The sequence below is a fragment of the Diceros bicornis genome, chromosome 23 (genome assembly GCF_020826845.1).
Source record: "Diceros bicornis minor isolate mBicDic1 chromosome 23, mDicBic1.mat.cur, whole genome shotgun sequence".
Taxonomy (NCBI): Eukaryota; Metazoa; Chordata; class Mammalia; order Perissodactyla; family Rhinocerotidae; genus Diceros; species Diceros bicornis.
The window spans coordinates 5,255,159-5,283,076 of NC_080762.1; the positions used below are offsets into that span (position 1 = coordinate 5,255,159).

At 39.5% G+C, this 27,918-nt stretch overlaps 1 pseudogene; it reads right to left on the reverse strand.

Annotated features, from left to right (window-relative positions):
* Positions 1-1,961: 1,961 nt before the first annotated feature.
* On the reverse strand, positions 1,962-27,355 carry LOC131420306 (hepatic leukemia factor-like; annotated as a pseudogene).
* Positions 27,356-27,918: the final 563 nt, after the last annotated feature.

The window sequence follows — 27,918 nt, forward strand, 5'->3', positions numbered from 1 at the left end:
ACAGACAGACAGATAGAGAGAGAGAGTCAGTGAGCCTAGGATTGGAAGTGACATCACTTCTGGCATATGCTATAAGTCACACAGACCAACCGTGGTACAATATGGGAGAGAATAACAAGAAGGCGGAAATACCAAGAGGCGAGGATCATTGCAGGTCATCTTGGATGCTGGCTATCACAGTAAATATATATATATATATATATTCATGTTTCTATATGTATATATTTGCTATCTAATTTTATAACATAGGATTGTTTTCCTTTTCTTTTTGCTATGTGTAATATGTCTTGCAAAATATATTCCCAATATTTATATCTGAAAAGCATTGTGCTAAAGAACTTTCTACAGTTACTTAGTATAATAAAGATTAAATAATAATCTCTACTTTTGGTCTATAGTAAAACTTAAATTGATTGGATTAACTAGTTTGTGGCAACACCATCTCCTCCTAATAAACAGCTGTGACTTTTACACTCACTTTTCAGAAGTCCACTTTATAAGGGAATATACATGAAAAGTAACATAGAATAAGTAGCATAAGTTCCAGAATCATTAATTCATGAAGTGACACTAGTAGGAAAAGGAGTCTTAAAACATCAACATATTTACTCAATTAACTGATTTTTTTAATCATCAAGGTTTTTTTCCTAATAATCTATAAAAATATATATTAAAAAAGTGGAAAAGTCAACAAATAAGTGTTTTGAATATCAAGAGCAATAAAGAAAAAGTCAACTAGGAAGTCATATGAATGTCAAAGATTTTTCTGAAACAAATCATTTGGTTCTTGTACTGAAACTAGCCCCTCATTCCTCAACATCCTCTAATTCTCTATCCTGTGGATGTTCTGGGTATGTTCTAAATGCATGACTTTAATTTTTGATTTTGAAAAGAAAAATCTTTAGATGGGGAAAATGTCTTACATTCACTAATAATACTTAGGCAGCATGCTCTTGCATACAGTAGGATATTGCTTTAGGTACAGACAGTGCAGAAACAAATCTGTGTTCTAATAATACTATTCTTATCTGTCTGGGGTTGGTGTAATTAAAGTGAAATGTAGTAGATAAAATAGTACGTAAATATGGACTTAATAAATCTGAACAGCACTTTAAATGTAAAGACAATTTTCACCAGAACTTCAAATATAAGGAAAGCAACCTATAAATTAATAGCGCTGAAGTGTAGTGCTATTTTATGCCTTTCTTATCATGGTAATTTAAAGATTAAACATAAATAAGAGCTTGTACTCTTGAAAATTGAGATCCACTATTTTACTGAAGTTGTTCTTAGTGAATCCAAGGAGAACAGTTTGGAAAATTAAATTAGGTCTAACACGAAACAGCACTGAGAGGGACAGAGGAAAGGAGAAAGGAAAGGGGGAACACCATGAGAGATCTCCATAATTCAATAAACATGGCACTTCTTTTTTTTAACTAAAAGACAAAGGCTCTTACAGTGGCAATGCAAAAGAACACATGTTCACTCACACATGTGCGTACACACACAGACACATTCTGATGACTGCACACTGGGCACAGCACGTGTAGGGGCACACACTTGGACACAGATGCAGGTTAAAATGTGAGTCAGCTGTGTTTGTAATTCTAGAAAAGTGCTTATGATTGAAAGGTTTGTGTGGGTATGGTGCTATTACACAGGAAACAAACCATGCATTTCTTCAAAAGCCAACGCTCAAAAATACATTCTAGGGGCCAGCCCAGTGGCGTGGTGGTAAAGTTTTCCAGCTCTGCTTCTCCAGCCCAGGGTTCGCAGGTTTGGATCCTGGGCACAGGCCTATGCACTGCTTATCAAGCCATGCTGTGGCAGGTGTCCCACATAAAAAAAAGAAGATGGGCACAGATGTTAGCTCAGCTAATCTTCCTCAGCAAAAGAGAGGACGATTGGCAATAGATGTTAGCTTAGGGCTAATCTTCCTCACACACACAAAAAAATTCATTCTACAGGGAAATGTGCCTGGCTGGTACTTGGAGGGCTGAGTTCTCCTGCTTAACAGTCTTATTGTCCTTCAGCCTCTGGACATCTCAGGAGAACTTGGCTGCTGTATTGTTCTTTCTACTCATAGCTCAGTACTTACTAAATTTCAATGGCCAGGTGTAAAGACGTTGTGAGCTTTCCTAATCATTGGCTGTGGCTTCAGTTCAACCGTGGAGAACTTGGGTTTACTAGAGTCAAACATTTCCTGGGCACGGATGCTGGAAAGAGCAAGATCTCTCTAATCTGTCTCATACTCCATGGGATCTGAATGTTGTCAGGATCAGTGGGACTCCACGTCTGGTGGTTTGCTGACAACAGCTGACCTGGAGTGATGGGATTCTGCATGCAGTTCTGAGACAAGATGGTGCCAGGACCAGGACAGAAGGGCCAGCTGAGCAGCTGGCTACAGCTCGGAAATGTAGAGGCTATGGTCGTGATGACACAGTTCATATATTCTAACTGTCACAGGGAAGGGTTTTTTTCCATAAGGTGGGACCCTAGAACTCTGACTGGGGAACAAATGGACAGTGACTCTCTTCATCCAACTGTTTGTCTTTTTCTTTATTCCTTACTAAATGCATCTTCGTGGCGATAGGAGAGCTTCAGTGGGTAGAAGAGCTTCAGTGGGTTCTCTAACAGAGAAAGAAAGCAGGTGGGGACATTTTCTCCATCTCGATTTTTTCATAAAAATTCCTAAACCTCTCAAAATGTTGCTATGGTCTTTTCCTCCTTCCTTTGCTAAAGGTGTTCACTTTCAAGTTGGTGGAGAAGACAGGGCAAAAGTTCCTTAGATCTCTTTAAAAATTTGTATAAAAATTAAAAGAATTAAAAACAAACAAAACAGAACTTCCAAATTCCAAATATAGTCAGTCCTTGGAGAGGGTTCAAAGAGTCTGTGGCCTGCTCACCGTAGAAAGGATGCTCCCACTTGCCTTGAACCCCGGGTCTCAGAAAATATTCAAAATTGCAAAAAAGAGAGGAAAAAATTAAATGATTGTAAAATGCAAAAATGCCCTGGTAAATTCCATGGTCCCCTCACCCTTGTTTCCAGGAGCCAGGGAATGCCCCACCCCTCACATCCTCAAAGAATGGTCGCTATTTTCCAGCACTTGACAGCTGCTCAGCACCGTGTTCAGTGTATTTGGCCATTCATGTCTAGCGGCACCAAGAGACATTGTGTTTATTTTAAAGATATTTCAATTGTGTTTTATTATTGCTGAGTTAATAATAGTAATAAGCATTTTTCTTCTTTTTTTTTATTGTGAAATTTTTGTTGTACATTTTTGTTTATCAGTCACCATATAATTGCATCCCTCCACCCCTTGTGCCCACCCTCCACCCCCCTAGCCCCTGGTAACCACCAAACAGTTCTATCCGTCCGTGTGTTGGTTTATCTTCCACATATGAGTGCAATCACGCACTGTTTGTCTTTCTCTTTCTGGCTTATTTCACTTAACATAATACCCTCCACGTCCATCCATGTTGTTGCAAATGGGATGATTTTGTCTTTTTTTATGGCTGAGTAGTATTCCATGGCATATATATACCACATTTTCTTTATCCATTCATCAATCGAGGGACACTTGAGTTGCTTCGATGTCTTGGCTATAGTGAATAATGCTGCGATGAACACAGCGGTGCATAAGCCTCTTTGGATTGTTGATTTCAGGTTTGTTGGGTAGATACCTAGTAGTGGGATAGCTGGATCATAAGGTATTTCTATTTTTAATTTTTTGAGAAATCTCCATACTGTTTTCCATAGAGGCTGCACCAGTTTGCATTCCCAACAGCAGTGGATTAATGTTCCCATTACTCCACAGCCTCTCCAGCATTTGTTGCTTTTTGTCTTGGTGATTATAGCCATTCTAACGGGTGTAAGGTGATATCCTAGCGTGGTTTCGATTTGCATTTCTCTGATGACTAGTGATGTTGAGCATCTTTTCATGTGCCTATTGGCCATCTGTATAGCTTCTTTGGAGAAGTGTCTGTTCATTTCCTCTGCCCATTTTTTGATTGGGTTGTTTGTTGTTTTGTTATTCAGTTGTGTGAGTTCTTTATATATTATGGAGATTAATCCCATGTCAGATATATGGTTTGCAAATAGTTTTTTCCCAGCTGGTGGGTTCCCTATTCATTTTGATCCTGGTTTCATTTGCCTTGTAGAAGCTCTTTAATCTGATAAAATCCCACTTGTTTATTTTTTCTTTTGTTTCCCTTGTCTGAGTAGACATGGAATTCAAGAAGATCCCTTTATGGCTGATAGCGAGTAGTGTACTACCTATATTTTCTTCTAGAAGTTTTATAGTTTCAGGTCTCACCTTCAGATCTTTGATTCATTTTGAGTTAATTTTTGTGTATGGTGAAAGAAGGTGGTCTACTTTCATTCTTTTGCAAGTTGCTGTCCGGTTCTCCCAGCACCATTTATTGAAGAGACTTTCCTTTCTCCACTGAATGTCCTTAGCTCCTTTGTCAAAGATTAGCTGCCCATAGATATGAGGTTTTATTTCCGGACTTTCAATTCTGTTCCATTGATCTGTGTGTCTGTTTTTGTACTAGTACCATGCTGTTTTAATTACTATCGCTTTGTAGTATGTTTTGAACTCAGGGATTGTGATACCTCCAGGCTTGTTCTTCTTTTTCAGGATTGCTTTAGCTATACAGGGTCTTTTGTTGCCCCATATGAATGCTAGTATTCTTTGTTCTATTTCTGTGAAGAACATCCTTGGGATTCTGATTGTGATTGCATTGAATCTGTAGATTGCTTTAGGTAGTATGGACATTTTAACTATGTTTATTCTTCCAATCCAACTGCATGGGATCTTTCTCCATTTCTTTATGTCATCATTGATTTCACTGAGTAATGTCTTATAGTTTTCATTGTATAGGCCTTTCACTTCCTTGTTTAAATTTACTCCTAGATATTTTATTCTTTTGGTTGCAATCGTAAATGGGATTGTCTTCTTGAGTTCTGTTTCTGTTAGTTAGTCGTCGGTATATAGAAATGCAACTGATTTCTGTAAGTTGATTTTGTACCCTGCTACTTGGCTGTAGTTGTTGATTATTTCTGATAGTTTTCCAATGGATTCTTTAGGGTTTTCTATATATAAGATAATGTCATCTGCAAACAGCGAGAGGTTCACTTCTTCATTGCCTATTTGGATTAAGTTTATTCCTTTTTCTTGCCTAATTGCTCTGGCCAGAACCTCCAGTACTGTGTTGAATAAGAGTGGCAAGAGTGGGCACCCTTGTCTTGTCCCTGTTTTCAGAGGGATGGCTTTCAGTTGTTCCCCATTGAGTATGATATTCGCTGTGGGTTTGTCATATATGGCATTTATTATGTTAAGGTACTTTCCTTCTGTACCCATTTTGTTGAGAGTTATTATCCTAAATGGATGTTGGATCTTGTCAAAAGCCTTCTCTGGGGCCGGCCTCCGTGGCTTAGCGGTTAAGTGCGCGCGCTCCACTGCTGGCGGCCCGGGTACGGATCCCGGGCGCGCACCGACGCGCCTCTTCTCCGGCCATGCTGAGGCCGTGTCCCACATACAGCAGCTAGAAGGATGTGCAGCTATGACATACAACTATCTACTGGGGCTTTGGGGGAAAAATAAATAAATAAATAAAATTATGAAAAAAAAAAAGCCTTCTCTGCATCTATTGAGATGCTCATATGGTTTTTATTCCTTGTTTTGTTAATGTGGTGTATCACATTGATTGATTTGTGGATGTTGAACCATCTCTGTGTCCGTGGTATAAATCCCACCCGATCATGGTGTATGATCTTTTTAATGTATTGCTGTATTAGATTTGCCAATATTTTGTTGAGGATTTTTGCATCTATGTTCATCAGGGATATTGGTCTGTAGTTTTCCTTCTTCATATTGCCTTTGCCTGGCTTTTGTATCAGGGTGATGTTGGCCCCATGGAATGTGTTGGAGAGTGTTCCATCTTCCTCTATTTTTTGGAATAGTTTGAGAAGGATAGGTATTAAGTCTTCTTTGAATGTTTGGGAAAATTCTCCACAGAAGCCATCTGGTCCTGGACTTTTACTTTTTGGGAGGTTTTTGATTACTGTTTCAATCTCTTATGATTGGTCTATTCAGGTTCTCTATTTCTTCTTGATTCAGTTTTGGGAGGTGGTATGAGTCTAGGAATTTATCCACTTCTTCTAGCTTGTCCAATTTGTTAGCATATAGTTTTTCATAGTATTCTCTTATAATCTTTTGTATTTCTGTAGTATCTGTTGTAATTTCTCCTTTTTCAGTTCTAATTTTATTTATTTGAGCCTTCTCTCTTTTTTTCTTGGTGAGTCTGGCTAAGGGTTTGTCAATTTTGTTTATCTTCTCAAAGAACCAGCTCTTTGTTTCATTGATCCTTTCTACTGTTTTTTTAATATCAATTTCATTTATTTCTGCTCTGATTTTTATTATTTCCCTCCTTTTGCTGACTTTAGGCTTTGTTTGTTTTTCTTTTTCTAATTCTGTTAGGCGTAGTTTGAGGTTGCTTATTTGAGCTTGTTCTTATTTATTAAGGTGGGCCTGTATTGCTATGAGTTTCCCTCTCAGGACCACCTTTCTTGCATCCCATATGAGTTCATATGGTGTATTTTCATTTTCATTTGTCTCCAGATATGCTTTGATTTCTCCTTTAATTTAATCAATGATCCATTGGTGGTTTAGTAGCATGTTGTTGAGTCTCCACAGCTCTGTCGCTTTCCTGGTTTTTTCCTTGTAGTTGATTTCTAACTTCATGGCATTATGGTCTGAAAAGATGCTTGTTATGATTTCAATCTTCTTAAATTTATATAAGCATGCCTTGTTTCCCAACATATGGTCTATTCTTGAGAATGTTCCATGCATGCTTGAGAAGAATGTGTAATCTGCTGTGTTTGGACGGAGTGCTCTGTATATGTCTATTAAGTCCATCTCATCTAGTTTTTCACTTAGGTCCATTATTTCCTTATTTATTTTCTGTCTGGATGATCTGTCCATTGATGAGAGTGGGGTGTTAAGATCCCCTACTATTACTGTGTTGTTTTTAATATCTCCTTTTAGGTTTGTTAATTGTTGCTTTATGTACCTTGGTGCTCCTGTATCGGGTGCATATATATTTAAAAGTGATATGTCTTCTTGGTGGAGTGTCCCTTTTATCATTATATATTGTCCCTCTTTGTCTCTCATTACCTGTTCTATCTTGAAGTCAATTTTGTCTGATATAAGTATGGCAATACCTGCTTTCTTTTGTTTGCCATTAGCTTAGAGTATTGTCTTCCATCCTTTCACTCTGAGCCTGTGTTTGTCTTTAGAGCTGAGATGTGTTTCCTGGAGGCAGCATATTGTTGGGTCTTGTTTTTTAATCCATCCCACCACTCTGTGTCTTTTGATTGGAGAGTTCAGTCCATTCACATTTAGGGTAATTATTGATATATGAGGGCTTGTTGTTGTTATTTATCACTCTTTTTCCAGTTCTTTTGCATTTCTTTTGTTTCTCATCCCATGTGTTTCAGACTACCAATGCAGTTTGGTAGTTCTGTATGGGGGTTCTCTTAGTTTTCTCTTTCTTTATCATGTGTGATTCTGTTCTGATTATTTGGTTAGTGGTTACCATGAGGTTTGTACAAAACATCTCATGGAAGTGATAGTCCATTTTTTGATGGCCTCTTATTGCCTTAGACTAAATCGATTTGATCCCTTTCCTCTTCCCCTTCTATGTTATTATTGTCACATCTTATTCCTTCTTGTGTTGTGAGTTCGTGTTTAACATGATGACGTTATATTTATGTTTGGTGTTTACCTTCCCTTGAACTTTAGTTTTATAATTAAGTATTTGCTAATCTATTTTGATAGAGGACTGCAATTTTTCTGGTTTTGTCAACTTATTTTCCTCACTCAAAACTTTGAATCCCCTTTCTCTTTTTTTCCTCAGGGATGAGGGCCTTCTTGAGCACTTCTTGTAGTGGGGGTCTTGTGGCAATGAATTCCCTTAGCTTTTGTTTATCTGGGATAGTTATTATTTCTCTCTCATATCTGAAGGATATTTTTGCTGGATAGAGTATTCTTGGCTGAAAGGTTTTGTCCTTCAGAATTTTGAATATATCATTCCACTCTCTCCTAGCCTGTAAAGTTTCTGTCGAGAAATCGGCTGAGAACCTGATAGGAAATCCTTTGTATGTTATTTTTTTTTGTCTAGCTGCCCTTAATATTTTTTCTTTGTCGTTGACTTTTGCCAGCTTTACTACTATATGCTTTGGAGAGGGTCTTTTCATGTTGATATATTTAGGAGATCTATTGATTTCATTCACTGATATTTCCAGCTCCTTCCCCAGGTTTGGGAAGTTCTCAGATATTATTTCTTTGAACAAGTTCTCTGCTCCTTTTTCTCTCTCTTCTGCCTCTGGAATACCTATAATCCTTATGTTGGATTTCCTAATAGAATCCGATAGTTCTCAGAGAGTTTCTTCATTTCTTTGTAGTCTTAGTTCTCTTTCCTCCTCCATCTGGAGCATTTCTGCATTGCTGTCTTCAATATTGCTAATTCTTTCCTCTATATTGTCAGTTCTGATGCTTAAGGCTTCCAGATTTGTCTTTATCTTCTCTATTGTGCTTTTCATCTCTAAGATTTCTGATTGGTTTTTCTTTATAGTTTCAGTCTCTTTTGTGAAGAAACTCCTGATTTCACTGAATTGTCTGTTTGTGTTTTCTTGTATTTCATTAAGCTTTTTTATGATGGCTATTTTGAATTCTCTGTTATTAAGGTTATACATTTCTGTGCTTTCTGGGTTGACTTCTGGGTGCTTGTCATTTTCCTTTTGGTCTGGAGATTTAATATATTTTTGCATGGTGCCTGTCGGTGTTGGCTTACCTTTCCTCATAGTGAAAATATATGGTCACAGTTTCCTCTTGCTGCCACTGGGTGGGGGTCAAGGGCTGTGTATTCTGGCCCGCCTCAATCCGTGGGCACTCTTGTTGGCCCCTGGCTGATCTGCAGTGTGGCTGAGTGGAGGCTGCAGGGGGGAAGCATGGAAACAGCTGGGGCTGGAGCACAGCTAGGCCGAAGCAGCAGGTGCTCGGGTGCAGGTGGGTTGAAACAGCTGCAGCTGAAGTTCCGCTGGGCCAAAGAAGCTGGAACTGGAGTGCACTGGGCCAAAGAAGTTAGAACTGGGGCACCACTGGGCCAAAGAAGCTGGCATTGGAGTGTGGTGGGCCGAAGTCACTGGCACCAAGTCAGCTGAAGCCTGCGCACAGGCGAAGTTGAAGCAGCTGGAGCTGGGGGGAGGAGGGGCGGTGAACCCGCAGGAGGTGGGGGGAGGGGCATGTTCCAGCAGAAAGAGCTGGGGCCGTGGCACGGTGGAGCTGGGGAAGCTGGGGCCGTGGCTTGGTCCAGCTGGAGCAGCTGGGACTGTGGCGTGGTGGGGACTAAACTGCAGCTGCCTCTAGTGCAGGGGTGCAGGCTCGCCCCACTGCTGGTTGGGCCCGTGCGCCTGGGAGCCACTGCGTTGGGGACGGGGCTGAGCTGAAGCACCGCTGTGCTGAAGCGCCAGTCGGGCAGGCCAGGTGAGAGAGGGGCGCTTCATTTCGCCTCCCCGATCTCAGAGGTTTCTCGCCTCGCTGCCACTCTCTGCTCTCCTGGGGGGCTAGCTTGTTGAAACTACCCTCGCAACAGTTCCACTCCCTCCATAGGGGGATCCCTTTGGGCTGTGAGGGGTCTTGGAGAGCGTCTTTTTCACGTGGTGAGCCACCCCTCCCCCTCCTCCGAGAGCCGCATGGTCTCAGTCTCTGGGTGGCAGGCCTTGGGGAAGGAAGGGAGCTCCTCTTACCTCCTTCCACTTACTCTGGAGATTCCAGCACCTCAGTCCTCAGGTGTACAGCTGCCTGGGTGCCTCAGACGTCCCCTCTGTTGTGTGAATAGCTTCTGTTGGAATGTGAATGTCCTTTTTCTTGTGTCTTAGAGGGGGTGAGTTCAGTGGGGGAATATCACTCCGCCATGATGCTGATGTCACTCAAGCGTTTTTTTCAAGTGTGAATTGTTAAAAGATAAACTGAGGTATATTAAAAGTTTTAAGAGTTTATTTGAGCAAAAATCAGTTTGAATGGGGCAACACCAAACCAGAAGTGGTTAGGAGAGCTCCACCTACAGGAGTTAGGGGCAAGACTTTTATAGAGAAGACACAGCAGCAAAGCAGGAAATTATTGATTGGCAATAGCTTAAGCAGTTGCTTTATTTGGGAAAGCCTGGTTGGCTGTTTGTGATGGTTGTCTTTAGGTTTTGATTCCTTAGCCTTAAGGCATTTACAGGCTTAGGTTTCGGTTTGCTCACACAGGCTGCTAAGGTATTAGACCTCCCTCAGTCTAATGGCCTCTTTGCTTAATTAACATTACCAAACTCCAGGCATTTTCTCACACACAAAACAACCCTATCAAGCAAGCGTTATTACCTTCATTTTAAAAGGATAGCATTGAGGCTTAGAGAGGCTAAGTAATAAGCTCAAAGTCCACCAATAATAAGTGACTAAGCTGGGATGAAACATCCAGCTCCTTTTGCCTCAAATGGATATAATCTTTCACTGTGCTACACTCTCACTTTAGAATGTGTATTAGTCGGGATAGGCTAGGTTATGGTGCAGTAACAAAGAATACGAAAAATCTCATGGCTTAATTAAACAGAAGTTTATTTTTTGCTCATTCAGATTCTACTCCAGGGCAAGTAGCCTCTATGTCATAGCTCTGAAGCCCAGGCTTTTTAAATCTGTGTCATCTATTTATCATCCTGTGCTCCCATAATTTCTGGAACATGAGAAAAGAATATTGAGAAATTTTATCCAGAGTGATACGTGTCCTTTCCACTATTTTATTGGCCAAAGCAAGTCATATGGCCGTGCCAAATTTAAATGGGTGAGAAGTGTAATTCACCCATATGTCTAAGAAAGGGAAGAGATGCATAAATATTGGATAGCACTGGTAATGTCTATCACTGAATTTAAGTTTTCAAAGGCATATATCTCATATTCATCTTCCACGTTATCATATAGAAATCACTCATTAAATGGATAATGTCTTCCATGAGTCACAGGGCTGCTATTTATCATTCCTTTATTCTCCACCCTCTAGTAACATTATGCTCCTTGCCTCCTGCCCCGTTACTTTGATGTCCCCATGACTTTGTTGTTAGCCCCATGTACTTGCCATTTGCAAGCCACTACCTCCAGTTCCTTCAAATTTTCCCTGCCCTTTCCATGATCTGAAGGCAACTTTACCTGCATCTTCTTGCCCAGAGTATGTAAAGGCATCATTGGTGTTTCGTATATAGTGCTTTATAGTTTACAAAACATTTTAACATACATTTTTCTTATATTTTAAAAGTAGGCACATTTTTTTCTTCATTTTACCTTAGAGAGTGATGGGTCATGTTAGAATCTCCTAACTTATGTGTATCAGATTCTCAAACTGGAATCTTTTAACTTCATGTCCAATGCTTTCTCTAGCATTCTAGGTTACTAGTGTTTTCTTTCAGAGCCGTGCTTGACTGTGGCTTCCTGAGGGACTCAGTGCTAATCCTGTTTGCTTGAAGTGCTGGACACTAATTTGTTGCTCAATGATTATTAAAGCCAGATTTCAGTTGCGTCCTTATCTTTACAGGAGAGATATGCCGCATTCCTCATAGTCAATCTTGTAGTTCTAACGGCCACAGACTGATAGAATGCAGGGTCAGGGCTAAGGTGAAAGTACAAAATTAATATTAAAACATGTATACATCCTGGAACAAAGACTGACCTTAGTTGATCATGTATGTTGATGTGAAAACTTTTCCTTGAGACATTGGGAGAAGACTGTCAACATAAAGCTTGGGAAATTTTTAGACTTGGGAGGTAAGTTTAGAAAGATCAATGAAAACGTGTCAACAAAAGAGTGAGATCTTTTAATCTTTCTATTTTGAAATCAGTTTCATGTGGTGCTCCAGCCACGGAAATACAGCACAAGCTCTTATCACTGTTAAGAGCTATTTAGCCATCAGTACCCTCTAGAAACTTTGAATTTCTGCCAAAGCAAATAAGACCCACCTGTCAGTATGGTAGTAGATTATCTGATAAATAGTTAATGTTTGGGCAATATGCTTTGTAGGCATGTTGATTGGATAAACTTTGAATTGAGTTATGAAAATATTAGTATCACAAAATGCTGTTTTAATAGATTGTGATGTTGATTTAACCAAAATTGATTGTGAACCAGCTGATTTTTTTCTTCCTGTTTATGATAAAGTTTCATCTTGCTGTATCAAAGACAATTAACTGAGGGTTTATTTGCTGTCACAATATGAGTAAAAATTAATTGAAAAGACTGCCATCATGTGTACCTAGTTCTAGGAGACTTGTTGTTATAGATTGGATTATAAAATCATTGTAGCTAGAAAATAAAATCTGAGAGCTTGAAAATATTCGCTATGCATGTATATGTATAATTTAATTTTAACTGACATAAATATATGTTATCTTCAGATACCGCTGATAAAAACGTACTATAATAATTTTAGTGATAAAGACAATTACAAATACTATTTTGAAATCACTATTAGTATGTTATGATCTCCTCCGCGTAACTTGTAATTAATAAGATTCCCCTTCCCGCCGATCCATAGATGGATGTTAAGTAAAATTCTCGTTACTGTAGCTATCTCAGTTTTCCCTTTCCAGCTTTTTGGAGGGTCTGCAGGAGAAATCAGCTGTAAAGAAGGGAAACCCTTCATTTGAACTTTTATTCTCCAAATTCTTGGTAGTCATTAGGAGCTAGAACTCTGGAGTCAGACCAATCTGGAGTCAAATTTCACTGCTGCCCCTAAGTAACTTATCTAATTCTCAGCTCCTTTTTTTGTAAAGCAACGATAAAAATAGTATCTATTATTTATTTTGGGAATAAACCAGAGATTTCATGTAATGCCCTTAGCTCAGTGACTGGTACAGGTCCAGTAAAAGTTGTTCCTCCTCCCCTCTCTTTCTTCTTCTCTTCCTCCTTCTCCCCTTCCTCCTCCTCCCATGTTTCCTTCTCTTCCTCATGCACCTCTCTTTCTCCTCCCCTTCTTCCTTACTATTTCTTTTTATTATTATTGACAGTAACCAAGCTTAGGCTGTGCCCATATGAGCGGTATGTTCAGGTTCTGTCTTCAAAAGTTCCTAAGATGCAAGAGAAGGTGTTGTGTGGCACACCGTGGGAAACCCACTATTATAAATTGTTGCCCTAGTTGATCTCTCCCCCCCCCCACTCACCTCCTCCCGCCACCATGGGAAAAAAAAAAAAAAGATGAGAGGGTGAAGTTACTTCATACTGGGTCCCTCCATTCTGGAGCCCTTGGAAGGAGGGAGAAGGGAACCAGTGTAAAACCCGACGTCCTACAAAAATTTGCAGAAGGCTGCCCTCTAATGGTCCATGTGTATATAATATCTGGGTCAGAAGTAAAATTCAATAGGAAATTAACATTTAAGGTGTAGTGTCTTACAGTCGGTTCAGAAAGAGAAAATACCCTTTGTGAAATGTATGAGCTGAATGCCTCGTTATGTTCCATTCTTCTATTTGAGGTGGCCAAAGAATAGATGTGCAGGCCATCCTCTCAGGCCCCTCCCTGTGATGTTCATAAAAACATTCAGAGTTGGTGGCATCGGGATGATTTTATTTATCAGTTAATGTATTTTCTGAAAGGAGTTTTAGGAGATTTATGAGACCTGTTAACATTTGGTCTGTCCTTGAGGCTCTAAACTGAACACAGTTTTTGAAGTACCACTTTGCTTTTTAGTTTGCATATTATTATTAGCTTCCATAACTATTATTTGCTGAGTTTCTAAGTGCCAGGGGCTGTGCTAGGCCCTTTAGATATAAATGCTCCAGATATGCTACGATATTTAGATGTTAAGTGCCTCCCAAATAATATTCAGCTCTAACTCAGGATCTGCGTGAAGTTTTCTATACAGTCAACTGACTCAGTAGCTGGTGGATTCCAAGCCCGTGGAGGGCTACATGTCTTTTTCAAGGCTAGTATAAGGCATTGTTGTCATGTTCTGTACTTATATACTCTCTGCTACTGTAGTCAAGAAGTGGATAAATTGTACAAAGTTGCCTTTTTTGGGGGGGTCTCCTCCCTGTCCGGTTCTCCACACTGCAGTTCTCTCAATTCTCCAGAAGGGGTCAGGCTCTGGGAAATCGAGCCACTTGAACTAAACTCGCCAAAGACAATTATAAATCAGAGTGAGTCTAGTTCACTTAATGGGAGAAATAAAATGGCAGCACAGAGAGGGAACTTTGGAGCTAGGCCTGCCTTTGATTCTTGGCTTTGCCACTGCTGTTGTGAGACCAAATTCCCTGATTGCCTTGAGCATCAGCCTCTGTAATTGAATGCGGCAGCACGGTACAGGGTCCGGCATACAGGAGGCGCTCCGTAAGGGATTGATCGCTTATTGCTAAGCCAGCTGGATACTCGTTCCGAAACAGCAGCAACTTCATGATAATAAGCTTACTTGGGAAACTCAAATAACACATAGAGGCTGCTTGCTAAAGATCATTTAAAAGTTAGATTAAAGAGGATTTCTCTTCTTGTGGAATACTTTTCAGGAGGCGGTGACCGTTGGTGGTATCAGCTTTCTCCACAGTAAGAATGCCGCTGCCCAACTGACCATACAGGCGTCCCATGTCAGGAAAGGCACGGTCCTAGACAATGCCAGGGCTATGCTGTGATTTCAGAGACTTGAAGCCACGTCCTTTATGCCAAGACCTCTCTCCCACCTGCCCCAAATTCCACAAGTTGAGACATTCCTGTATGTAGTGAAGACCTGGTTTGCTTAAGTCCTTTTAGTGGCAAATATCTCTGGGCATGGTCATGCTCATTTTGCTGTTGAACTCTTGGCACCGTTGACAACCATTCACTCTATTCCTGAAAAGATGGGCTCTAAAATGGAAAGACGTGGAGGGCATCTCAGAAAAAGGAAAGGTGGAAAGACATTAGACAAAATCTTTGTTAGCTTTACCATAAAAAAATTGAGAGATGATTAGGAAAGGGGAAGCCCCCCCATATCAGAAGGTCCTCCTAAGTCTAAGACATTTCTGGAACAGTTTCTAAGTCATAACCAATCATGTTCATGGTAAGCTTACAAAGAGATTTATATATATATAGTTTCCTGCTGTGATAACATTGCTTTCTTTTTATGTCAGTAGAAAACAGCAAAGCCCAAATTTAAAACACAAATACAATGGTAAAGACTGGCATCTTTTTCCTTATTTTTGCCACAATTAACTATTTTTTTTTCTATTGCAAATTACATTTCTACCCTAGTTATCTTCTGTATTTTTAGCAGAATGGAGAGAGGGCTCTTACCAATAAAATGGCTTTGAATTCCCATCTTCTTGCTTTGATTGATGGTATGAAGTATAATAACATTTCTTCTATAGTGTATATCAAGGATCAGTGAACTTTTTTTTGTAAATAAGGTTTTTTTGGACACAGGCACATCCATTCATTTATGTTTTATCTGCTTCTGCTTTCATGGCACGATGGCAGAGTTGAGTAGTTGCCACAGATCTATGGTCCTCAAAGCTTAAGATATTTGCTATCTAGCCCTTTACAGAAACAATTTGCTGACCCCTCATCTATATGATAAAGAAAACCTCTGTGAATACAAAAGCAGACACTTGACTCCTTGCTTATGCATTTCACGATTTATCATCATTTCTAAGGACTCGATTCATTTATGGTGCTGGCTGGTTGTAGTACTTGTCTTCTCTCACTACACTGGAAATAGTCAGTATTTATGCCAACTACATTCTGCCTTGATGCATCTGCTTCCAGTACCTTTTTTACAGTTCAGAGCATTTAAAATATATGTGCTTCGATGCTCTGATCCCCTCATACTGGAAGTGGCCCCCAATTTATCCTTCCTCCTTCTTTCCATCTTAATACTCTGTGACCCAGAAGCTCTGTTCTCATGAGCTAACTTATGCTAAGTGTCTGTCAATGTTAGTGGGTGTAGTCCTCTGAGAACTTCTGCTTCGTTCATTGCTTTACATTGAAGGCACTGTGGGAAGTGTAAAGTAAAGGATACAGTCCCAATCTCTTATAATAAAGTACAACAGGCAATGTGATACCTGCCTTACAAAGAAAATTTCCAGAGAGAATGCCTTAATCCAAAGAAGCTACCCTAAAGGGGTGATTTCAGGTTCATTTGCCCATCATGGTTGGGCAAGGTGGCCTAGGGAGATATATTAGGTTTATGGGATATTCAAGCATCTTGTGTGATTCTCTCAAACTGTTAATCTGTAATAAATTGTATTGATGTGAGGTGCAGTGGGTGGAGGACTGCAGAATACCTAGCCTGGGGGAAAAACTCAAGAGGGTTGACCACAGCTGAGCTAGGAGGGAGATAATCTGAAAAGACTCACTGAAGCATGGCTTTGCAAAATGAGCCTTCGGTTATAAGAGGAGCAGGACAAACCAATTTAGGTGGATGGTAGTTCCAGATTAGGATGTAAACTCTTCTTACCTGGAGGGTAGGAGCTCGGTCTTGTTCATTATATTAAAAACACTCAGCACTGTGTCTGTCACATAGGAGTGGAGGATACTTCCTTCATAATTACTGAATGGATGGATGAATAAATGAATAGATGGATGGGTAGAATGCTAGAGATAAGAGATCTAGGGATTATCTATGTCAATCTATTCACTTTACAGATAACAATTCTAAGGCGCAGATATGTCATCTGATGAGAGGTAATATTTTGAGCAAAGACAGTGAGCATTGAAAGAGATAAAAATTCCAAGGTCCAAGTAACATTAGCATCAACAAATATCAGTTCCACTCACACAACCATTCATTCAGTCAATATTGTTTGTATGTATACGCAAGAAAATGTTTTTAACACAGCCTTTGATATATAAAAATTCCTAACAAACATAAATGAATAACTGTATTACAAAGCAGTATATAGAAAAGATAAAGCACTAAGGAAGTGAAAGGATGAGCAGAATTGATTTTGATTATGAGGGAAAGTAGTGTGTGGATTGGGTTTTGAAGGGTGAGTAGAATTAGATACTTTGGTGGTAAGGGCTGAATTGCTCCCCACCCCATTCATATGTTGAAGTTCTAACCCCCAGTATCTCAGAATGTGACTACATTTGGAGATAGGGGCCTTAAAAAAAGGGATTAAACTAAAATGAGATAGTTAGGGTGGGCCTTAATGCAATCTGACCAGTGGCCTTATAAGAAGAGGAAATTTGGACACACAAAGAGATACCAAGGATGTGTAAGACCATGTGAGGACCAAGGCAGCCGTCTGCAAGCCAAGGAGAGAGACCTCAGGAGAAACCAAACCTGCCAACACCATGATCTTGGACTTCCAGCCTCCAGAACTGTGAGAAAATAAATTTCTGTTGTTTAAGACGCCCCATCTGTGGTGTTGTTCTGGTGGCCCTAGAAAACTAAAACAGTTGGGTAGAGGAGGAAGAGAAAGAAAGGGAAGAGTTCTTCTTTTTAAGGCTTGTTACCTCCCATATTTCTGATCCCATCACACTCCATCGCCCTGAGCCCATGCCCCATCTAATACCTCTCTTTTGATGGTCACTCTTTCTTTCCCTCTGGCCTCTCCTGGTGACTGACAACTCCTTCCATATTTATTCTAATCAAACTAACAAATGCTTCTGTTGGGGAAATATAATTAAAAACAAAATCTCCTTTCAACCTAAAAAAATGCTCCACAAAGGTAAAAGAGAAGGAAAACATTTTATATTGAATAAGCATTGAACTAGGATATGATGCACATCACAGGCAATCCGACAAGAGATGGCAAAGACAGAAAGAAATCTCATCCTTTTATATAGCCAAGCAGATTCTATCCATTCCATACATTGTCACAGCTAATTTTATGTGTCAACTTGACAAGACCGCGGGGGCCCAGATGTTTGGTCAAATATCATTCTGGGTGTTTCATGAAGATACTTTTAGATGAGATCAACATTGAAATCAACAGACTGAGTAAAGCAATAGATTGCCCTCTCTAATGTGGGTGGGCCTCATTCAATCCATCGAGGGCCTGAATGGAACAAAAAGGCTGATCCTCCCCCAAGTACGAGAGAATTCCTCCTGCCTGACTGTTTCTGAACTAGAATGTTGACTTTTTTCTCCCTTTGGGCTGGAACTGCACCCTTGGGTCTCCTGGGTCTCCAACTTGCAGGCTCACCCTGCATATCCTGAGACCTGTCAGCCTCCATAATCACGTGAGACAATTCCTTGTAATAAATCTCTTTCTATATATACACGCATCCCGTTGGTCCTGTTTCTCTGGAGTACTTTGACTATTATATACACATGTTCTCAGGATAAACAATAACTTATCCTAAAGTCAGAGCACTGACCCTAAATTCACTTGGCAGTTGGGGTGACCATCAATGTTAGCTAATTGGCTTTAACCAATGGAAAACTAAACTTCTCTTCATGATAAGAAGTAGTTTTGCACTTTGTGAGCCAGGTGTCCACTGAGGTCAGGCCCCTACCATCCTGTAGAAACTGGGAGATGGGGGCATTGTCTTCCTTAATGATTACATTTCAGAGAGACAGTTCCTAGGGCCTTAAGCAAGACATTCCTGGTCATAATGCTGGTAAGAGGTTTATTTAGCTTTTAAAAAGATTTACATGCATTTCACAGACGAGAAAGTTTACAAGTTTTCTAAAGTAAATGCTCTAAGAAAAGGGTGGGGAGAGAGTCTTTTCCATTATTTTCAAAAAGGAAAATTAAATCTCTTACTTTTAATCTATATTTGCCCTTCCACTTCCCTTCCTTTCAAATTAATATTCCATTTCTCACCTTCCTTTCACTATCACATGTTTCAAAAAATTGATTGACCTGGCTACCTCTATTGTCTCACTATACACTATCTTCCAAGCATATGAATCTAGTTTTCCTCTGAGCCCCTTCCCGTGGCCCACGACACTGCACTGACCTTGCTCCAAAATCACTGATGACACCTTCTTTAACCTGTGACCTTATCCTCAGTCCAGGTCCTTACTCTGTCATTTTGTAGCATTTTATGCCGGGACTTCATCTTAAAATTCTTTTTTTCCCCTTGGCTGTGTTGGTCTATTTTTTTTCTCCCCAACACCTAGAAGCATCCTTTACTTACATATTGACATTCCTCACAGTTTCATCTTCTTCCCTCTTTCTTTCTGTCTTGGGGGATTTTTAAAAATCCTCTACACAGACAGCTTCAACTATTACCACCAAGCTGATGCCTTCCAAATCAATGTCACAAGCTCTGACTTCTCTTGTGCTATGGACGTGAACATTCAGCTAATCTGCTAGAAATCTCAGTCGATCGATCGACCAGCAGTTATGGAGCACGTGCTATGAGTCTGATTTTGAAGACACAGCGGTGAATGAAGCATATGCGGTCTCTGTCTTCATGGGGCTCACAATGTCTACAGGAGTGTCCCACTCAAACCTCGAATCAACGGGCAGCCTGCACGTATGTCTAGGGACACGGAGGGTGCCTTCACTAAGAACTATTCCACGGTGGAACTGAAGAAAGACCAATCCTTCATTTTATGATCAAGAGGCTGATGCTCACGGAAGTTTGGCAATATGCCTATGTAGAGAGTTTTCAATAGAACTGGGAAGTGAATAATCGTCCTTTTGTTTCCAGTCCTGTCCTCTGCCCATTATTTCAGGCAGTCTCTCTTCTCCTTGATGTCCTGGTTTTCCTTGAAGAACGCAGTTTGAGTTGTTTTTTTCCCCCAATTATTAGTCGAGAGAGTCTTAACACTCATAGTGACTGAGAGCATCATTTTAACCCAAGGTTTCTCAACCTTGGTGCCACTGCCATTTGGGGCCTGGTGATTGTTGAGGGCTGTCCTGAGCATTGCAGCATCCCTGGTGTCTACCCACCACATGCCATAGCACCCTCCCCGCCCCCACTCCCAGCTGTGACAATCAAAACTGTCCCTGGGGGCCAGTGCTCCCCTCCACTCCCATGGAGAACCACTGCTCCAGCCTATGTCAGTGAGGAGACTCACCTCTCTTAAAGATCTTTTTTCATAGCTAAGAAAATGTGGATGGAGAGAAAACAATCACATTTCTGAGAATAATTCTCTCTACCTCCTCCTTCCTCCCTTTGCTCAGTCCGTTTCATTAAAAATTTTCTTCTCTTATCTAAGTGATTATGTGAGATTGTGATATCTTCTTCAATAATGAACTGTTACAGATATTACAAACTTGCTCTGGGGACAGTGCGGAATCTTCTTGAGAGCACAGATTTGGCTTGATTTCTGGCTTTGACATTTGCTAGTAATATGACATCGGAAAAGCCACTTAAACTCTCCCAAACTCATCACTATCTGTAAAGTGGGAATAATGATATCTACTTCATTTGGTTGTTGTGAGGATTAAGTAAAAATATTACTTAAGCACTTAGCGTAATTCCATTCATAATAAGAGCTCACTTAGTATTATTCACACATAGAAGAAATAATTTTTAAAAATGTGTTTCGAAAACCTCATCAACATATCCACAGAAACATGCCATTTACAAAAATGATACTAAGTTGTTTCAAATACAAATCAAGATACTGAGATTTTGTTCTTGGCAAATGAGACAACAAGGATAAAGCAAATCGTTAGCTTCAGGCTTGGATGGTGGGGATTAGGACAATTATCATTACAATAGCAATCACGTTACAATATATAAATGTATCAATTTGACATGTTGTACACCTTAAATTTACACAATGTTATATGTCAAATATATTTCAATTAAAACAACCCAAAACAGAATGGCAAAAAAAAAAAAAGACATTTGCTAGCTTCTATGCTTTTTAAGTGTGTGTTTAACAAAAAGGAGAAAGAAACTTTACTTTGAACTCCTAAAGCACACATTCAAGACACTTCTGTTGCTAAGAAAGACGCTGGAATAAGATAATAAAAATTTAAAACGTATTGTTACTGATTAAAGGATTTAAATTGTCCACTATGAAATTAACTAAATAAAAGGTTTTTGTGTGTGTTTCCCTATTCTAAATTTAGCCTTTTTGTGAAGTCCTTTGAGATCTTTCCAGATTCGGCTTATACACTACCTCCTTCGTGAAGCCTTTCCTGGCTACCACATACAGTTTCAAGATCTCTTTTATGTGCTCCCATAATAGAACCTTTATGTTTTATTTAGCTCTCTCTTTATTGTGCTGTGAGTATCTGTTTGCATGTCTGTCTCACCGTTAGGTATCTATTGCTGGAGGGAAGAATCATAATTATCTTTTATTCCACAAACCTAGCACCCATAATTGTCAGTTAAGTAAAATTTCAAGTTAAAAGAAAGAATGCGACACAAAATGAAAAGAAGATTGACTTGCAGTACAGTTTTGTAATTAAAGGAAGTGGAACTATGAGAATTCCTTATTAATGTAATACTTTGATTTTAAAAGCTTTAAAAAATAGTAAATTTAATCAGTAATTCAACATTATTTAATCAGCAAATATGTATTGAGCATCTATGATTTGCCTGGCACTATTTTAAGCCACGGGAGACAGTAATGAACAAAGCAGATAAGAGCTCTGATTTCCTAGATCTTAATAAACTCCAATATGTGAGGCGCTGTACTTGCTTGCAAAGTAAACTCATTCACAAAACGACAGGTATATGTATGATTCAGGCAAACATAGAACTCATTTTCAGAAAGATAAATAATATTTTCTATGTACAAGAAGTGAACTTGGGTATTATTTCTTGAACCAACCTTTAATATCTAGAAATTTCTGAAGCAGGAGTTCTAGTCACTTATTAAAAGGTTAACTTCACTTAGAAAAGGGTAATTTTCATTTTATGCTTGTTTTGTTTTTGCTATTACAGCTTTTGTTAATGGCTATTCAGGTCACAGGTGGCCCATCATATGGTATCGGTTCTCTGATGATCCCGAGCCAGGAGAATGGGGTAATAGATCTCAGTGGCTTCTGTTAGAAATGCAACTGACTGAGTTAATTACATGAAATTATTGCCATGAGTTAATTATTGACTGAGTTAATTATTACCATGAAAATGCAGTGTGACAAATCACCCCAAAACTCGGTAGCTTAAAATAATAGCAGCTCACGCTCATGAATCTGTGGGGTCAGCTAGGGTGGATGTGCCATAGGCTTCGTGTCTTCCTGCCCTAGTCTGTGCAACATGTCTCTCATCCTCCTCGGATGGTGGGCTTTGCTGGGGCACATCCTCCTCCTGGGGATGGCACAGAGGGCATTCGTGGGTCCTCCTAAGTGCTAGGCTTGGAACTGGCACACATTGATTTCTGTCTACATTTGCTTGCCCAAAACGAGTCAAACGGCAAAGCTCAAGTTCAAAGGACAGGGAAGCACCTTCCACTCTTGGTGAAGCAAAGACAAAGGTGCAGAGGCTAGGAGAGTGAGAAATTGGAAAGAGTGAGGAATCTACCCTAATGATCCCATGATTTCCTGTGGCAGAATAACAGACAGAAATTGATGAGAAACTGTGCTTGTTCAGCTATTCCCTCAGCTGTACTGAAGGCCTGGCTCCATGTGTAAGAAGAGGGGCATTTTGGAAGTTTTATATATAGGAACTAAAAGATTGATGGGATAAATATGTATGATCATATAACCTCTAAAGCAGTGTTTTTCTAATTATGATTAGTAACTACTGGGATGTAAATCCCAGTAATTTTAAAAAAAGAAATAGAATAAAATAGAAAATATCAGAGTGAATTGAATGAGGTCACGGTATTTTTTAATGAAAACATGTGCTTCAGTTATGGATGCATACCTACATGTGTACTGAGTCATAATATAAAGTACATTTCTTTCTATCGTGGTTAAAACAAAGTTTGAAAGACACTGCTTTAAATTATTTTCTAACTATAAGATGCAATTGGGTTTAAGTACATTCTAATTTTTACAAATACTCCTTTGGCAGTACAAGTCATCTGTTTTGAAATTGAACTGATTTTTGGTGCTGGTTATTTCCTTTGTACAGATGTCTCATACAGGAGTACTTTTCCTTCAGATCAGTCAACAATTAAGGCAGTTTTAATGGACATGCGTTTTCATTTATGTGCTGTTAACACCCATGACTATGGCTACAGGTGGCCCAGGCCTGAGCATATTTTAAAGTAATGGTCATATTTACCTTCTCTATTTAGCTTGCTCTCTGCTAGCTTCCTGATGCTGGTTTAGAATAAAAGCACCTCCCGGTTGTAGTTCTTGACATATATACTGTTACCTTGTTTCAGAAAGATTTGTTATCAGCTTATCTTTCTCAGTTTTTAATATTTGCGTCATTCTGTTGACATTAACTGCGGCCTGTCGCAGAGCAGCAGTGGTGCTGGCCAGCAGGCAGCTGTGCAGCGGTGGATCCACTCAGCCTCCCCAAAGGCAGTGTTTCTCTGTCCCCTCGTCCCCTGGCTCTGCTCCCTCTTCCCTGACAAGGTAGGTCTGAGCACCCAGAGCAGCCACACCAAATTGTAGAGACCAGCCCGGAGGTCTAAGCCATTTTTACAGGGAGAATGCTGAAGAGAGTAAGACTTATCAGTGTTTTGGTCCTTACTCATACATTAAAATTTAGGATTAATTAATGGGAAGATTAGCACAGTGTCTGTAGTTTAGTTACTTAATACCTGCTTTATTTAGTAAAAGAAGCTAAAAAAATAGCTATACATTTTTAAATACCTTGCTTTACATGCGTTTTTTAAAATGTTCTGCTTTTATTAAAAATTCACCTATGGAAAGCCAGGAAATTTGAAAAGTTGAAACATGATGTTTTTTTATCTCATTTTCTTGCAAATGAAGAAGGAAATTCCATGCTGTGTACGGTGGCTAGTTTTAACATGATAAAAAAAAAAAGTCTTCATAGAGATTTTTACAGGTTTTGAAATGAAAATGTATCTTATGTTACTATATACTAAACTACAGAACTAAAATCTTATATGCACAAATATTATTTGGTGGGAACAATCCTGACACACTTCCAAATGACTTCACACTTTAGTGTGTGTGTGTGTATACGTGCCATATACTAGATCAATTAGTATAAGAATCTTTTAGTTATGGTTATTTAAATCTGGTACATATTGTCTTACGCACATCTACATAGCAGAAACACTTTCAGGTATGGTCTATTGACCATAATACCACTGGAGGTTGTTTTCCTCTCTTATCTATCGGTCTGTGTTGATGTAGAAGCAAACACACGGATTTTGCCACATTTCCTGTTTCTTTAAGATGGAAACAGTTTGCTTCTGGCGACGTGCCACTCCAAGAATCATGACTTAAACATATGGAAATCCTGTTTCCCCTGCCCCTTGTCTCTTTCCCTCTTCTAAAATAAATGCTTTTCCAAAATACTTTTAGTATTTGAATAAATAATACTGGATAAATTACTTAGCTGCAAACATATTTTTGGAATAAAATTATTTATCAATTATTAACAATTAATTTTGTTTCCAAATTTGTACAGTAGAACAAAAAGAGGATATGGGTTCAGTTCAGAACTTCAGCAATGTGTGATTTTAATGTGAAGGTAAAATGGATAAATAACTCATGTAAAGGATTATGTAAGCAAAAGAAGCACAAATAATATAAATTTATTAATAATTATTCACCAATAGTTTTTTAAGTTTCATTTTAAACTTAATTCATAGACAATATGTTTAATTTTATTGAATTCATTTTTCCTGGTTATGAAAGTGAGACATTCTCATAGCATAAAATTTGAAATATGTAGAAATTATAGACAAGAAAGTAAAACTTAACCCCATTATTTCACCACCCAGGAAAAATTATTCCTAAAATTTGGTATTATTTCCCTTTTGTATTGTTGTCTAATTTTTTTTTTTTTTAGTTTTAATCTCACCATCTCTGAGTAAAAAATATTGAAAATTTGGAGTATACCATTCCGTACCTATTTTCCATGCTTATACAAACATATATATGTGTGTGTATGTCCCTATATATGGTCTTTTAAAATGCTCTCCAAATGTTTTTTCCATTACTTGACAAGATATCATTGACTTCTTTCTATGTCTCTATATGAAAAGCACCACCTCATCCAACTGAACATCTTATTGAATACATATATCTACTGACGTATATATGTCTGATACAAGTTCAGCCTATTTTACTTTTTACTTTGCTGCTGTTACAAAAACTATTGCATTGAACATTTGCTGGGTCAGACAATCTGAGCATTTTAACTTTTAAAAAATGCTGCTAGAGAAACTTTCCAAAATTAAATTATTAGCTATGCGTCTTGAGATCCAGTCAAGAAGTTTACTTTGCCAGCCGCTCACCAACCCTGGTAACATCTGGAGGTTACCGAGATGGTTGAGAATTTAAATTCCAGGTTAATATTAAGTGTTTTCTTGAAATTTATTTTTTTCATTTCAAAAATCCTTATTTAACAAGCATTGCATTGTGTCATATCATAATCCTCTTTGGTTTAAACTAAATCTTATATTACTCACAATTGTCGCTTTTATTCTTCATCTCTTGCTATTTAAAATTTTCGTTTTGATTTAATTTTTATATTGTATAGAGTATTTCCTAGAGTTTCTCAGAGGGTGGTCATAAATGTATATTTGCTATCTTTCTGTTGCCTTCGGATGATTACTGTTTCTGCTGAGTTTAGTGTCGTTGAACCGCCATCGGATTTCACTAATAGATTCTAAGCTCCTTCCACTGCCTTTTGACTTTCAAAATGATAGATGAGAAGCCCTACGCTAGCCTGATACTCTCTCCTCTCTTATTTATTCGTTTATTTTTTGGTGAGGAAGATTGGCCCTGAGCTAACACTTGTTGCCAAGCTTCCTCTTTTTGCTTGAGGATGATTAGCCCTGAACTAACATCTGTGCCATTTCCTCTATTTTGTATGTGGGATGCCGCCACAGCATGGCTTGATGAGTGGTGTAGGTCTGTGATCGGGATCAGGACCTGCGACCCTGGGCCGCCGAAGTGGAGCATGCAGAACTTAACCACTGTGCCACCGTGCTGGCCCCCCTCTTTTATTTATTTATTTATTTTATTTTTTATTTTTATTTTTTCTGAGGAAGATTTGCCCTGCCCTAACATCCGTTGCCAACCTTCCTCTTTTTTTCCTTTGCTTGAGGGAGGTTGGCCCTGAGCTAACATCTGTGCCAATCTTCCTCTACTTTGTATGTGGGATGCCGCCACAGCATGGCTGGTGAGTGACTTATGTCTGTGCCCAGGATCCGAACCTGCAAACCTGGGCCACCGAAGCGGAGCGCGCTGAACTTTAACCACGTGGCCATGGGTCCGGCCCCCATCTTTTATTTTTTTAAACAGCTTTATTGAGGTATAATTGATATGCAAAGAACTGCACATATTTAATGGGTACAATTTGATGAGTTTGGACACATGCAAACACCCATGACACCATCACCACAATCAAGGAATTTCCATCTGGATGCCTACAAAATTTTCTCCTTTATCTCTGGCATTCAGAACCAGACTAAGCGTATGTGCCTAAATTTTTATTGGTCCCAAGGAGCACAGGAATGAGCTAATGAACTCACAGTTCATTTGTTCGTTCATTCATTCAAACTTTGGGTCATTTTTGAGCTTGGTGCATGTTCTGGACATTTCCCAGGCCCTGGGGCTATAGCGGTGAATAAAACACAGTCCATTCCCTAGTGACACATGACCTCGATCTGTTTCATTTCATCTTACTGTTTTCCCCCTTTTATCCACCTCCCACCTCCTTTCCCTCTGCCTATAGTGACCCTCGAGGGAGCATCTTTTTATATTGACTTAAATACATGTGCATTCTTGAAAAAACTTCACAATGCTTCTTATACATTCCCTTAACATGCCCTTAACCTTCCCCTTGCATGTTTACTTGTTTGATAAACACTGTGCACAAGATGCTATTGTAAGGACATTACAAATATTACCTCATTCCAGCCTCATAAAAGCCCAGGAAATAGATATTTTTTCCACATAAGAAAACTGAAGCCCCAAGAGATGGGGTAGTGCATCCAACGCCACAGAACTAGGGAGTGGCCAAACTCGGACTTGAACGGGGGCAGCTGGGCACTAAAGGCCACACTCACAGCGCATAACTCCAACCTCACAAGTTCAGCACTGAACCCCCAACTTCCTCCTGCTACTCGCCCTTCTCCAACCGCCGTCTTCCTCTTCTCAGTAAAGCGAGACCTCCACCCAGCAAGCTGCTCAAACCAAAAGCCTTGCTGTTTCCCTTGATAACTCTCTCGCAGCCCACATTCAGTGGATCTGCAGATCTTGCTTGCTCTATCTTCAGAACACATCCAAACTTGAGCACTGCTCTCCATGCTCACGGCCACGGCCTTGGTCCAAACCACCATCTCCTCTCACCAGGTTACTGCAGCTGCTTCCTAATCGTCTCCTCACTCTGTCTTTGCCCTCTGCCTCTGTTCTCAACAGAGCAGCCGGAGTGAACCTGTTAGAACCTGTCAGGTCATGTTGCTGGGCTCAAAACCCTCCAGTGTTTTCCTTTCTCACTCAAAGGCAAAGCTAAGATTCTTACTGAGACCTGGAGGGCCCTTTTCAGTGTAGTCTTGTGCAGCTTCTCTGGCATCTCCACCTGTTTTTCTCTGCTTTGCTTGCTCTGCTCCAATCACATTGACGTGTGCTACTTTGCAAACACACTAGGCGTGCTCCCACCTCAGGGCCTTTGCACTTGCTGCATCCTCTACCTGGATTGCTCTTCCCCCACATATCCGCGTGGTTAGCTACTCACTTCCTTCAGATATTTAATTCAAAGTCACCTTCTTATTTTAGTCATCTGTGGCTACTTTATTCTGAATTTTGATCCTCTCCCCAAACATTTCATATCTCTCGTCTCTGCTTTATTTTTTCTCCTTAGTAACCATTGCACTCTAACATTTTGTTTCTTTATCATGTCTGT